We start from the raw sequence: 15,608 nt of genomic DNA, 5'->3' as shown, positions 1-15,608 counted from the left end.
ATTGTGCCACTGCAGCTGAGATAATGAAGTGTGATGTTCAAGACTTTGTCCTAAAAACAACAACAAAATGCCTTCAGATTGGGTCACTGCTATCAGCTGAAATTTATTGCAGTTGAAAGAAGCTGGGCAGATGTTAAAACACTTGTGCTACCCACGAGCCAGGGGGTTCCTCTGTTTATTTCCTGGCTGCTTGGCACATTCTTGTGACACACAACAAACCCCCATTATGAAGGATTATATGATGAGGCAACAAGCATGTGAAAGATAGCAACCAAATGGTGACTCCCAATTACATGAAAAATTACTATAATCACCCCTGCTGTAACACCCGTCTGTTGGCAAAGTGGTTGATCCCCTTGAAAAGCTTTAGAAGACCCACTGTATTAAATAAAAATCTCAGTTCTGTGTGTAATCATAAAAATTAACACTGTCACTTTAAAAAAATCAAATTGGTGTCCTAAAGGGAAACCTACTAAGCTGTGTAAAGTAGCTATTATGAAAATGTTTAGCCTTTTGAATGTATTTCAGACAGCATTTGTGTTGCCAGATTTGTCAGCCAAAAACTCACTAAGCAGATTTGTCAGTAGCTGAGGCCATAATCTGTAAAACAGACATTGGCATAGAGATTAAAGATCAAGAGAATTATATAGTTTTTGTTACCATATGCCAAGATTCTCCTTCTCTTCTCTTTTTTTTTTTTTTAAAGTTTATTTTGTGCAGGCTGTATCTTAAGGGCTGCTGCTCTTTCTGTTTTGTTGTCTCAAACAGTGGAATTTCCTGTCAGAAAAGGGAAACTGTTTTTATTCACATACTTCAGGCTCTGTGTAGCTGTCACCCTTGTGCATTGCTGAGTTTTATGTAGCAATCAGTTTTGTACCACAATTCTCTTGCTTCATGTATGAAATGCTTGCGTTTCTGTAGGACTACTGCTCTCTCCAGCAGAGGAGCCTGCTTCCCAACCTGTGACCATGTTGTGGGTTGGCCCGCAGGAGCTTCTCTGCTCTGGAGGTAGGCTGGAGAAGCCTGGAATCTTAAAAATAATCCCTGGAGAAGGAGCATCTCATCATATCGCCACCCATTAGGGGGTTACTGCTTGTTGATGGACATCTGCATATTGGGGCACAGCGCTTTGGGGGTAGGATCAGAACAGATTCATGGCACACGTGGTACTTGGACCTCAGCTGCTTTCTGAGGTTTGTACCTGTACAACGGGACAGGCATTGGGTCTTTGGGGTCTTCTTGCTCTGAAATGACAGGCCTTGACTGCTGCGCTCATTGGTATGGTACTGTTGAGGTGGGGCATTCATGTCCCTGGCAAGGTGGGTGTCTTAATTTCTTCATTGAAAAGTGTTTAATGTAGAGAAGCTTCAAGAAAGCCAAAGGAAAAATGGGGAGATGACTTCTGAAAACTTTAATAAGGGTAAACTTTACTAGAGCTCTTGAATGGAAAGTACACAGGCAGCAAGTACTGCCGGGATGGTTCCATTTAAGTTAGCATCAGAGAAAGATAAACAGAGCAACACATGCTCAGAGGTACTGCTTGTAAGGAAACAATCTGCTGTGTCTTCTGCGTGTGGGTTTTGGTTGTGCCTTAAACGGTTTTAGTACCACCATGCTTTACTTCCATAGCTTAAAAGAACATATATGGATAATTAAAGGAATAATTTTCCTAAATCACAAAATCAGTTGTCTTTGTAGTGTCTGCACCCTTGACTGTTTTGGTGTTCCAACAGAGTGGGACAGTTTTTAACCCAACATCTTCCCATCCCAACAGCTTGAAAAACACAGCTGCAGCCTCTTACTGCAGCTCTGCAAGCAGGCAGTGCCCTGCCACACAGCAAACAAGCACCAGCTGCATTTCTGCTTGACCAAAACATCAGGATCTGTCTTCGAGGTGTTTGTTACCACTTTGTAAAGGTTAGAAAAAAACACTGAACCCTACGTGGTAAGGTAAGTTAACCCTCACCTGAGGAATAGTTTGAATCCCTGTTTCCTCTTTCTGTGGCGTCACAGACCTTCCCACATAACAGAGCTGCACTCTGTAGGAGGTCTAGATCTTACAGGCTCTTGGCAGGTCACCACATATAAAGTATAAACTGTTTACACTGAAGCATGGCACAAAATGAAGTGTGTAAGATGGTTTATGATATTGCCTTTACCCAGAAGCCTAGTGGTTTCTGAAAGAGAATCTATGCTTTCTTACCAGTCTTTGGGCATCAACTTTCTGCTCCATTCTGGTGAGTTGACCACGACAGCAAGAAGTTCACTGTTGCTTTACTTCTTGCTGACCTTGCTGGTACCATAGGTTGGTCTTGCTGCTGCTGTTACTGCTGTGGCTGTAGAAAGGTGTGTACATCTTGGAGGCAGGGTGGCCCAGCCTTCACTGGATGGAGGAGGGTGGCAAAGTGTGAGAGGGTTTCCACCTGGTGCCTCTGGTTGCTCGCTGAGGCTTTCCCTGCACCGTGCAGGGTGCTGCTGAGTGCTGCTGTTTGTGTGTTTGTGCTGTTTCATGCAGTCATAATACTCGTGAACATTTCTGCTTAGGTTGGTCTTGAAGATATGCTCCGTGTATGCCGTTACTACTGTGTGATTTATTGTTGGACGTGCTGCAGTCCTGGAGGCCAACAGAAAAATCACTGTTTTGTGCAAAAAGCTGCCTTTGTTTGGAGCCTTTACGTGGATGTGAGGGCCCACAGGCTGCTCCAGCGGGTCCAGCTGACACCCACGCTGCATGTGTGGTCTGGGCTCTGCATGGCTGTGGAGGGAGCAGGGCCATGGCCTTGCATTTCTGCTGCTGTAGGATCTCTGAATCCTTCCTGAGCTCATCTCCTCTTTGGAGGTGGTGGCCTGGCAGTGTTTGCACATGGTGCGTTTCTTCTAGTGCTGCAGAATGGCCTTCTGTTGTGTGTATTCCGCCTGCAAAAAAAAGGTATTTCTAATGTAAGCACAACCCTGGAGGCCTTTCAAAGGGCAGACACCACACTGAGCTTGGATCCTTTGAATCCCCACAGAAAAGAGTAGGCAGAGTGCATCACAAGTATTAAAATAGTAAGATAGAAAACTTCAAAGTTAGTGTAGTGACTTGTTCTGGAGTATGAAGTGCTGAGTTCTCTTTTAAAAACCTTTAATCAGTACAGTGCTCATCACACAGATGTTAGCAGCAGTGCTAGAGCTCTCTAATTGTAATTTAAGTTATCCCTGCCTAAGGGCTTGCAATTAAATTATTAGACTGTTGCAGTGAGTCTATGGATCCTGGTTGCACCTTGCAAGGGGGTATTTTCTGGTATGATGAGAAACAGTGGTTTCTCCTGGGAAGCAAATGTACCATTATGCACTTATTAGGTCCTTGATTAGATCCACTACTGATTAAACAGACTTTGTGAGAGAAAATATTACAGTAGTTTCCGTTAGCTTCCCAAAGCCATTGTGTGATGGAGATGAAAACAAACCAAGCCTAATGGTAGCCACTAACTTCTGTGTTCAATTTAAAACTTGCTCTTTTCAAACGGGTCACACTCTTAACCCTGAACTTATGATGGAAAAAAATGTTGGGAATTGGTACAGCTGCATAGAAATTCGTAAATACGTGCGTATTAAATACACATGGCATGCAAACATGTGGTAAACACTTATGCAAGCAAGCTGTATATATACGTACACACCACACACCCCCATTTGTATGCGTGTTGATTCTGGAAACACAGATACACATTTATTCCAAAAGAGCTATGTTTTCATTTCACTAAACATCTTACTGTATTTGTGTTCTTCAGAATTTCATTTCTGGTTATGGCCTGGGAGAGTCTGGAGACTCTTTATATCTCTCTTGTCACTAGGCTTAAAAATGTCTAATGAAGAAATACAGAAGCATGTTTTATCAGAATGCAGACAGTTAGTGAATCAGTTGTTACATTATTACTTTGCATTGGTGTGTCATCTTTTACAGTAAGTGCCTGCCTGTGTAATTATTTTAAATTCACCTTTGGGTTTTTAAAACTTTTGAAAACAAATACAGCTGTAGATCATTTTACTGAGCTGTAAAATGAGGATGAATGTTTAGTTTTGCATTAAAACTTCTGATAGGTAAACTCTTTTTGACTTTTCCTTTGGATATTGTTATTTGAATCAAGTTTGTTTCCCATTCATTTTATTTTTGTTAATAAGTCCAAGAATCCTCAGTTGCACTGTACTTAGCCTTTGCTTACTGAGGAAGGTACCAAGAATGTAAGGGGATGCGATACCTTATAAATTGCCCTGCAATGCTCAGCTTTGACTCTCTGCTCCAAATTCATCCCTTCAGTTCAATTTCCGTGAAATCAGTTGAGTTAAACCAAGGTTAGTTGTTGCCCTCAGACATTTGAGAGAAGAAGAACTTCATCAGGAAATGCATCCTTGCAAGCTGTGTGTTATGTGTCACACTTCAGACCCAGTGCTTTGCCAAAATCAGGGTCCAACTGAGAGCGTGCCAGAAGCATAAGAACTATTCTTTAAGGAATTTAAAAAGAAGCAGATTGTAGCAACTCTCTTCTATGGCACAGGAAAAAGTCCTGCAAAGATTTCAACAATTATTACTAATTTTTCAAGCGTTGACAATGTGCTCAGTATGTTCAGAACATGTGTTGCTCCAGACTGAGCCAAGCACGAGGCCTCTAAGATCAGAAAGTAGCATTTCCTTTCTGATCCTTCATAGCAGCACTCTGCCCACGATTCAGAGCGCGGATCTCGCAGCCCTGAGAGCAGTCTGTGAGTAATACAGCATGCTGGCCTTGCTACGATTCAAGCCCTCTCTCTTCCATCACTGCTTCTTAATGAACATTGGGCTTGGTAATATCTGTAACTGCTTGATCAAACTTCTGCAAAGGGGCTTATCCAGCCAACCAGCCGTGCAGCGCAATCCTTAATTATACCTGGATAGCACTTCTCAGGTGTCAGTAGCTATATAGGTACTAACTATTCTGTTTTTGTTGTCCAAGACATAATTGTTTTTCTCCATCTCCCCTGAAAATAAAGAAGCTTTGGATGTCTCAGGTCTTAATAATTCTGAGTCACCAAAGGCAGAAGGGACCTGGATTTCTTTTCTTTGATTTGGACAACAATTTCTTTTCTTTTGGTTTTAAGACATACTGAAGTATCTAAATGTGCTCTGGCTTAGTCATTCTTTTTCTAAAGATCTTCTGTGTCTACTAGGAAAAGTAAATATATCATCTGTCAATGTCCTTTGCAAGCACATAATTTAAGTCCATTAGAAAATTGTTCACAATTGTTATTTGAGTGGTTTTCACATTGTTATCCTAATTAAATTGTATTATTCCAACATTTCTAGCCACAGACCTTTTAGCTTGTAAACTGAATGAATTTTATTAAGGTAATAGTAGTCTTGAAATTGTGGCACTAAAATTAATACTTTACAGACAGTTGAATGGATTTTTACTACTTCGCACAGTAGAATTTGCTATAGCAGGCACAACCGACCCCATGATTGTTAAAAGTGAGGAATATTTTTTGTCGTAACTGTTTGCTGGCACCCTCATAACTTACCCAAACATTTATCTCCTGAGCTGAAATTTTCTAGGCTCTTAAAAAACAGCCAAATGCAACAAAAACCAATATGCCTTGAACTCAATGTAGCCCTGCCAATTATAGCTGTAAGGAACAATAATTCAGTTTAAGAAACTTATAATGCACTTTTGCTATTGTGAATTTAGTCTCAGGAAATTGAGAGATGATTGCCTTAATGTTTACACTGGATACAATTTGCGAAGTAGTGTCCTGTGCTCTGTTTGTCACTATAGGCACTCCTTTGAATGTCAGCGGGTTCTGTTTGCACAGAATCGTGTCCGTGTATGCAAGCAGGTGTAAGCACAGATGCAAAGCCTGAATCACTGTGGGTGTTCTCTTGCTTCCTCTGTGCCGTTAGCTTCACTATCTCTCACTGTGTCATCGCTTGCATCAATCACGCGGTATAATTTTTAGGAAGGAAAGTAGGAAAGAAATTTAGATTTTTCCATTCTCTCATTGCTGTGGGCTTGGTGTTAACTGGGGTGAGTCCATTGGCAGCACACAGGCTCTGTGGAACACGAGCACGACTTTGCCATCACGGGTACTGGATAAGGCAGTATTTGGCTTGGGATTTTACATGTGATTTTTCTGCTGATGTGAATGCATTTTGAGTTTGCTGCACATTTGCAAGTAGCACTGGTACCACACAGTGAAACATGGGGTTCGGACACATGCACGAGAGAGAGCCTGCGACTCCTGGGAGCTTAGGTTGGTGTGAAAGGCGGGCTGCAGTTCAGTCTGACAATGTATATTGCTAAGGGGATGCCTCACCAGAGCTTCACCAAGGAACACTTGGGGGAATTGACATTTATAGGTTATACTAATAAGGCCTGCTAGGACCTCATGGAAAAATGTCCTGTAGAGTGAAAATGCTGTTAGAAAACAGACAAGATTTCCGATGGGGGGAGGTGAACATGAATATTGTATCATCATTTCAAAGGATCTGTCTGTACCATCACAGTCTTTTTTGGATGAAGAATATATTTCATGTTAGAAAACAAGCAGAATTTGGAATAATGTTCATCTCAGATGTCTTTTTCCATAATTTTCCATGATAGACATTTTCAGGAAATAGTTCATGAATTTAAATTGTTCGTACTTTGGGAATTCAAAACCACTTAACTTTGGCCATAGATTTTAAAGAAAATAATTATGTATTTTTTGCTATACATAATGCTAGAAAATTATACTGCTCCTTCTTTTGACAGAATATGTAGGTAAGGAGAGTCTGAAATAGCCTGTTTTAATAGTTGTATGCTGGCTAAACTACTGGAAGGAAATGGGGAGCAAAAGTCTTTTTTTTTTTTTTTTAATGTTTCAAAACACTTCCCTTTTTGGTGCATTTTTTTAAACTGAAAATCTTAACTTTGGTCCATTCTATATTTGTTTTTCTCTTCCAGTTGTGTCCTCACTGCTCAATTGTCTTCAGAATAATTGAGTAGATTTTCTTATTTGAAGACTGTTTTTCTTGACTGAAACAGAGTAATTTTATTAATGCTTTTTTCTTTTTAATCCCAACATGGCTTAAGGTGTTAATAAGCTCTTATCTAAAGTCTAGGAGCAATCATATTTTTAAATTAATTTTATAAAGTATAATGGACCAGAAGGAGGAAGAAGCAGGTCAATGTGGTGAACTGGCTTGTTTAGGGGAATCATTTATCTGATACAGAGTGTGGCCTTGAGAATGCTGCTGGACGTTGTGAGACGAGGCCAAATTATCTCAGTGGCAGGAAAATAAAATCTCTTGTTGAATGTCCTTGCGAAAGTTGGAATTAAATTCCAGTGCTAGGCTTCTGGCGTGCGCTTCTGGCCTGTGGCTTGCAAAAAGCTTGCTGGTGTTCTGTCCATCAGAAATTCGTTTTGCATCGTAACAAAGATTTGCATGTGGTTATGCTGAAATGCCACTGAAAGTATTATTTAAGTGTGCTTTGTTCTGTTTAGCCAATTTTGAGATAAATTTCTGTGTGTCACAGAATCACAGAATCATCTAGGTTGGAAGAGACCTCCAAGATCACCGAGTCCAACCTCTGACCTAACGCTAACAAGCCCTCCACTAAACCATATCACTAAGCTCAACATCTAAATGTCTTTTAAAGACCTCCAGGGACGGTGACTCAACCACTTCCCTGGGCAGCCTATCCCAATGCCTAACAACCCTTTTGGTAAAGAAGTTCTTCCTAATATCCAACCTAAACCTCCCCTGGTGCAACTTTAGCCCATTCCCCCTCGTCCTGTCACCAGGCACGTGGGAGAACAGACCAACCCCCACCTCGCTACAGCCTCCTTTAAGGTACCTGTAGAGAGCGATGAGGTCGCCCCTGAGCCTCCTCTTCTCCAGGCTGAACAACCCCAGCTCCCTCAGCGGCTCCTCGTAAGACTTGTTCTCCAGACTCCTCACCAGCTTCGTTGCCCTTCTCTGGACTCGCTCGAGCACCTCGATGTCCTTCTTGTAGCGAGGGGCCCAAAACTGAACACAGTACTCGAGGTGCGGCCTTACCAGAGCCGAGTACAGGGGGCCAATCACTTCCCTAGCCCTGCTGGCCGCACCGTTTCTTATGCAAGCCAGGATGCTGTTGGCCTTCTTGGCCACCTGAGCACACTGCTGGCTCATATTCAGCTGACTATCAACCCCCAGGTCCTTCTCTGCCAGACAGCTTTCTAACCACTCATCTCCCAGCCTGTAGCGCTGCTTGGGGTTGTTGTAGATTGTTCAGTAAGTTACAGCTGGAAAGAATGGTGTCGTTTAACATGGAGCCCAAATGAAGTGTGCTAAAGTGATTTCCATTACCCAGACATGACATGGTCTGAGAAATGTTGAATCCTGTCATCTCTGTCATCTGTTGTTCAGGTTTTCACTGGAAAGGATGGTGTTTCCAACATACTTTTCCATGCTGAACTTACTGTCTTTTGCTCTTTTAAAGTCCTTAGCACGCTGACTTATACCCTTGGACATATGGAAGAAGAACCACAAGCTGGAAATTCCTTGGAGATGAGGGAGTGAACAAACGCCCACTCCATTCAGGGCTACTGCTCCAGTTGCCTGGTCTGTAAGAATAGCATCATAAAGATGTTTCCCTAACCTCCCTTTCCAACCGAATTAAAAACAATAATGAATGGTGAACGTTTTAATTGGTCTATTAATTTACCGCCAAATTTCAGTGAGTGGCTGAAGCTCTTTGCGCTGTTGCTTAGACTTGCTGGTGAACTCTGAATTATCAGTAATACTGAGAAGTGGCGATAAATTCATTTATGCTGATAACTCCAAATCCTTGAATTCACCACTGCCTCAGTCTGTTGAGACTGGTATATAATGAAGCCTCTTGGGCAAAAGGGCAGGTGAGGTGCCCTGCTGCCCTTCACATTTGGATGTGGAAGATTTTGCCTATTGTTCCTCAGTATTTGTCTACCTGAGTTAACATTTCTCAAAGCACAGCAGAGAAACCTGTGCCCAGCCCCACAGTGCTCTGGGTAGATAGTTTATATTCCTTTGTTATAGCTCTACCCTAATATCAAGGCACGGAAGTAGAGGTACTGTGAATTTTACACTCTGTTGCCCCAAGATGGGCTCTCAAATATTTCCTTTTTCTTGGACAAGTAAAGAACTTTGCCTCTGAACCCACTAGACATCTGGGGCAGGCTACCCATGGAAGAAAGGAGAGCAGGGGCAGGCATGAAGATAAGGCCATGCCATGAAAGCAAGGGAGCAGGGCCCTCAGTCAGCAACACAGTAGTCAAGCTCTTTCTTCCCTATGTCCCCTGGGACTATTCATAGCCCTAGAAATACCGAGGAATTACGGGAAGGGCTGAGGTTTTGGAACTGATCATGCTTTAGGCATAAGGACTGCACCAACTAGCTGCTCAGCCAGGTCCTGGCACTACCCAAGGGCATCTTGTGAAAGTCCAAATCCATGACAGTGTCCTGCACGCAAATAATGCTTCCAAACACCTCAGCTAGGCATGAATTTCCCAACTTTGATTTTTCAAACAATCACTGCACGCTTCTCTGGGGGATGATGGTAAGAGCACAATCTCACTACAGGCAACCTCTGTTTTTTTGGTAAGATCTTTTTTTAAATCAATTTACATTTTTGTCTGATTATCTTTATATAAGGAAGACTTTCACTAAAGCTTCCTAGGGCCCTAAGTCTTCTACTATATAACCCCAAATTAAAACATCCTTCAGGTAGACTGCAATTTCTATTATTCGTTAAAAAGCATATTTCCTGATGACGTGTTGTAGGTGCAGAACATGATTTAAGATGGCGGTCTATGAAGAAAAGTGTCTTGTGGGAGTACTGAATGCAGAGAAATAGATCCATGCTTTTTCTGAGCCCACTTCTCAGAAATTTGTAAGGGCATTTTTGTAGTATGGAGGCATGTGGCATCAGCCTTATCACCAACATTCCTCTGCTTGGTGGTGGATGAAAGTAACTTACGTTTTTGCTGATGCACACACATACATGCTAACAAATATTTGAATTTCCTCTGGTATAGGCAGAAGTAGAGAGCTTTGTTTGGTCCTTCTGGGGTAAAAATAAATGCATCTGCTCTCTTGGTCTTTGGTATTGCAGATTTCCCTAGTAATTTGCAGCTCCTGATGGAGAACAGGAACTTCCCCAGCTGTATGAATTATGCCCCAGCAGCACTTATTACTTCATGAGAGCTTCTTGTTACTTGATGAGAGCTTCATCTAAGCTAGTGGCGTAGACTTAGTGTGCTAAGTCTATGTTTGTTCAGTCAATGGCTCATTAATGCTTCTCTACTGGACAAATCCATTGCCTCTAAAGTTTAGGTGTTGTCTTGCTTGATTTTGAGTTACTCCTCTCTTTTCTTGTAGTAATTAGGAGTCTCAAGCAAGCGTTCAGGGTTGGATGAGTGTCCATGCTCCTTAAGTTTTTAGCCTGGATTGGCAACTTGTCTTGCTGGACAGGTTCTCCCCGTTCAGCCAAAGCCTGTTTTAGGCTTTCTTCAGCCTTTTCTATCCTCTAAGATGTGCAGTTTTGTCACCTGTCTTTTGCATGTTTGTTTTCCTATTAGGACTGTGGTATTTCTTCAGATCTGGTAATTCTGTTTTACAGCCTTCACCTTTCCTTTATGAAAAAAAAAATATTCTTCAGAATTTGTGTTCTGAAAAAGATGTGTGTGTGTGTGTGTTTTCCCAACTTTTCTTGAAAATGTCAGCTTTTGCAGCTGTCCCAATCTACTGTGTCAGTGTATGTGCACATACACAGTTTAAAGTTTTTTACTCTTGGTACCGGATGGTCTTCAGGATTCAGACTGAAGCCACAACAACATGGTAAGGATGCACATACTTTAGCATCCCATTCGGACTCCTTTACTGTTATGTTATACAACATTATATGCTCACATTTTCCTGTGGGATTGAAATCAAAATTGAGCCTCAGTTCATGATATCAGAATAAGAGCAAGCTCTCTACGCATCTTCCATCTCAATTATGCATTCATTAATTTTACCCTTGGCTTCTTGTTTTAATTTCTTTGACTTTCTTCATACTTTTTTCATATTTTCTACAGATTCCACTGACCTTTAAATATGCCAGTTTCATTTTACTGTAATCTGAGTTTTGTTTTTAGACCCAATAATTTTCTTCTAACTGTTAATTCTTCTTGATAAACTCTATTTTTCTTGAAGCAATAATGTTGCATATCAGTGGATTAATTTTTCTTTACAAGTTTGGTGCAAAACGAAAAAAAAAACAAAAAACAAGAGCCTCCCCTCACCCCTACCATCCCACAGTTCTTGTGATATTTCCCTAACATTCTCCATGATTACAAAATGCTAAATTTTGCCTGCTGAACTTTAGAAACCACTGCTAAACACTGGAAGAAAAATTATAATTCCTTTTTTCACTTATTTATTTATTTTTAAATCAGTGGAGTCTATATAATGTGAATGTGGCATTCGCCTGAATAATGATTTGTTCTCCAGTTCCATCTGCATATCTGATTTAATTATTCTCATAAGAAGGGAAGGCAAAGGAGATATTATCTTAACAAGTGAAGTTTTAACTTGCACAAGAAGTGTTTTCCCCTCGCTGCCCTTTAAATAACTCTTTCGTATCCCCTGATGCACAGCAGGGGGAATGGCTTTTGCCATCCTGTGGCAAAATGTGTCTGTACTCCTGTGTATGGAAAAGTGGTCCATGTGTGAATTAGCTTGAGTTGTATTGTGTTTCTTATACTAATATAATATTGTTCTAGTGCTTGCCCCTGATTAAAGAAATACATAAATAAATAATTTATAATTTAATTAATAAGGTATAATATGCAAAGCACAGTAATTTCAAACAGCTTGTAATGTCTCTAATGTACTTTCAATTTTTTATTTTACATAAGGGCTATATTCATTATGTGGTTATGATAAACATACTAATGAATTTTATTACAGGAACAAATTTAAACATGTAAATGAGATCAAATAGTATTAAAATGCAAACGATGGTGAAACTTATTACAAACTAACCTTGCCAACATACATGGAGAGATGTTACAAAAAGGACTGCAGGAAGTTGCATACTTGATAGAAAGTCAGCCCAGTCATCTTACAAAGTCACTGAACAGAACAATTTGTGAACTCTTCATTTTCAGTATTGAATAATGTCTCTTGAACAAAAAAAAAAGTTAACTAAAACCCTGGGTGTACACGTAACTTTGGATGACAATTAAAATCCCTTTTCTTGTTCCAGTGAACAGTAATCTGTGCATAATTACATTCAAATGAGATATTAGCATTTTTTGTGCTTACTCTTTGTTAATTGCAGAGTTCACTCACCATGGTGATGCTTTTGATAGAATCAAGCAACCTTATTGACCTGATGCTGCAAGGCATGTTTGGAAATTCTGCTGTATTCTTCATTTTTTTTTTTATTTTGGCATTTTGAGGAGTCCTGCTGCTTTTATTACATTCCTGACACTTTTGTTAATAAATCATTGCAAAGTTAATGAAAATTGCATTCAGGCATATCCAAAATAATTGTGTCCTTTGTCATGCTAATAAATTGAAAGATGTTGATCCAATGGGTGAATGCATGCCCATTATGGTGAAGTTTGTGATATGTGTGCCTGTTGCGCTTGTAGTCTCTGGCTTGGCATATCGTTCCTGTAGAAATGCGTATGAGGAAAACTAAAGTCAATATGTTTTATTTCAAAAGTTATGCAAGCTGCCTCTTAATTATGTTGGAAAGAGGGCAAGGATTGAAATGTTTATATTAAGATGTGCAGTTATTGTGTTATCTGCAGGAATCAGCAACTGCCTTACACCAGAATATATTCTATGATGAAAACAATTAAATGTCTTTTTCTTCCTGCCTTCTGAACTTTCATGCTTATTAAACCCAGATGATAGAAGATTAAAAAAATTAAACCTTGCTTTCATACAAAGCTGTGGTGCATAGGAAGGGAAATAATGTGACAGTTGTGCATGTTTTTTTGGAGAGGAGGGAGGTGGTAATTTTTATTTTACTCTCCATTCCAGATAAAAGCTGAAACAGTAAAATGCAGGTGAGATTAAATTCTACATTTGATTTCATTGTATTTTCAGTCGTTACTTCAGCTGCTTAATATCAGTTATAAGTACCACATCGCTAAAAATTGGTTTAGATTTTTGGTGCAGGATATTTCTTTTCTATCTTGTAGCCTAACTGAAAAATAGGGTGAAGACAAATGTTAGGGAAATGTTTAGCTGGAAAAAATCATATTTCATGATAAAATGAGTAAAAGAATATTAATACCCTAAAAACCATAGGTAATTTTAGCCAAGAGTACTTAATTTATGCACTGGCCCATCATGCTGGGTTTAGGTGGGTATTTATTCTGCTACTCAATCAAATCGTGTAGTTTCCATAACAACTGCCACATCAGATGTCACATGTACTATGCTGTTTGAATTAGTGGATGTTTAAACGATGTGTTTTTGTTGTGTTGTTTGAATGTGTATTTCTCCTGTTTAAAAGAATGGTATATTACTATAGGTAGCTATCACATTTTTTTTTTAAAAAATAACCATTTAATGCTTAGTCAATCATAATAAGGAAGGGTATTTATTGTTTTAGAAAATCTGCAAAAATAAAAGATTTAAAATTTTCAACTCTTTAATTGGTACTTACTCTTACGGTACAGCAAACTCCTTTATACGCAGGAAGCTCGCTGACTTCAGTGGAGGTATGCACATTATAATGAGGGTGAAAAACAGCTAAGAAAAGGTTTTGGGAACTTCGAAGATGTCTTTCAAAATGAGCTTGGAAAAGTGGTATGTGTAACAGTATTGGCACTGTCCCTGGAGAATTAGCGCTTAGGTAAAATCTATGACTTCTGAAAGTTGAAAAGAATCATTCCCTGAGAGCCACAGTCGCCCATGGTGTGATTTCTCCTCTGAAGCATTTGATGAAACATTTGGCCAATGATGAAGACTGGAGGTGGAATTAAGTGACATGGTTGTCTGCTACAGTTCTAGAGGTGTGTTACAGAGCTCTGTGTTTGTAGAAATGCCATTTACTACATTTGCAGCGCTTCTATAAATCTTAGAAACATGAAATTATTAGACAATCAAAACAGCATGGTGAAGAAGCACAGTTTCAAAACAGGATGAAGGAATATCTCATTGCTCCTATTTATTTTTGAACACTTTTTTTTTTTCTGTAAGACAAAAATGAATAGGCTCTTTCCCTTCTAAATAGCCTCTATAAAGTTACCTATTGACTAGAAATAACTGTGTGCATATCAGGGTATTGACCAGGTTGGATCACCTGCCAAAATTAGACTGGGGCTCACGGGGTTAGATCTGTGAAGGGCAATTTACAAATCTTAACTTTCCCACCTTGAGTCCTTGCAAGTCACCGGAGTGAAGAGTAGCTTGATTCGAAGGGTACAGGTATTTCCCCTGCTTCAGTGCGTGTGTCAGGGCAAACTCTTCCCTTCTCCCAGCCCCGGAGGAGTTGCCTGGCACATTGTTGCCGAGCTCCATCCCTGCTTTGTACACACTGGCACAGGATGTTGAATTAGTACTGCAAGACTCACCACTCTCACCTCCTCACAGCAATTCTGTGTGATCCTGACCTAACTACAGGGTCCCGGTGACAGCACAAGGTAAAACAATATGCCAGCCCTGACTGTGGTAGCTTGATTCCTAGGCAGAGTTTCACCATGGTGATACTTGCTGAAAAACAGCAAATCCCTGCCATTTATGCTTTTAAATTAATGCTAACACTTGAGCAGATAGTGCTGTGATGTGTATCCTGAGTGCTCACTGAGTCTGAATGACACGACAGTAAAATCCTAACCAAAGTACAAAAAGGTTACTGCAATTCTCTTATAGCTGGAGGCTGACCAGTTTTCTTGAGTTCCTCCTTGTTTCTTCTGTTGCTCTTGTATTTGTGCAATTCTCATCACAAAGCTGCTAGTGGCTGTTTTATGGTGGCTGAATTGTTAGCACCATTATTTGTACTTCATCTCAGGGATCCAGAGAAGTGTGTGCTTGGTGCCAGCTTTTCTTTTTTTTTTTTTCTTCCCACTCCTGTTGGTTCATGTGGGTTGCTTCACCCTTGCTTACAAGCCTGCCCACCAATGTGTGTTATGCTGATATGGTGCACAGCAGGAGCTGAAGGGGCTGACAGGGCTGTAAGTATATTTATGTCGAATGCATTTCTGTGCAGTAACCTTATCCCATAAGAGTCTTTTTTATAAACACAAGACCTTTTCAAAAATATTTTTATACAAGAAAATGTGGATTTGTGAAAGTAAGATAGAGCATAGTTAAGTTGCCTCTAGTGTGTACAGTTGCCAAACTGCAAAGTTTTTTTTTTTTTTTTTTTTTTGCATGGTCATATTGCATATATCATCATATGTATAATGTTTATATCACATTAGAAAAGTTTATAGTTTTTTACAAAGTACTTATATTATAACCCCTAGTTTTCTAATGCAGAACTTGTTGCAACTTTTATCCTGGAGGCAGAATTCTGGTGCTAAATGCTTAGCCAAGCCAAAATAAAAAATCGAGCAAATAAAGGCCTTTCCTCTTTTGGGGTCAA

The 15,608-nt window shown here is 40.0% G+C and overlaps 1 protein-coding gene across 1 annotated transcript in view; it reads left to right on the top strand.

Moving 5' to 3' along the window:
- Positions 1 to 15,608, top strand: part of LOC308193336 (uncharacterized protein) — a 440,865-nt gene that overhangs the window by 118,565 nt on the left and 306,692 nt on the right. Inside the window, exons 6-7 of the mRNA XM_080587926.1 lie at positions 1,775 to 1,950; positions 5,793 to 5,853. The gene's annotated coding sequence lies outside the window, so the exon portion shown is untranslated. The remainder of the gene's footprint in view (positions 1 to 1,774; positions 1,951 to 5,792; positions 5,854 to 15,608) is intronic.

This window comes from Anser brachyrhynchus (genome assembly GCF_964034855.1).
Source record: "Anser brachyrhynchus genome assembly, chromosome: 3".
Taxonomy (NCBI): domain Eukaryota; kingdom Metazoa; phylum Chordata; class Aves; order Anseriformes; family Anatidae; genus Anser; species Anser brachyrhynchus.
Note: the sequence above shows the minus strand (reverse complement) of the source record. Positions and strands in the feature narration are given on the sequence as shown.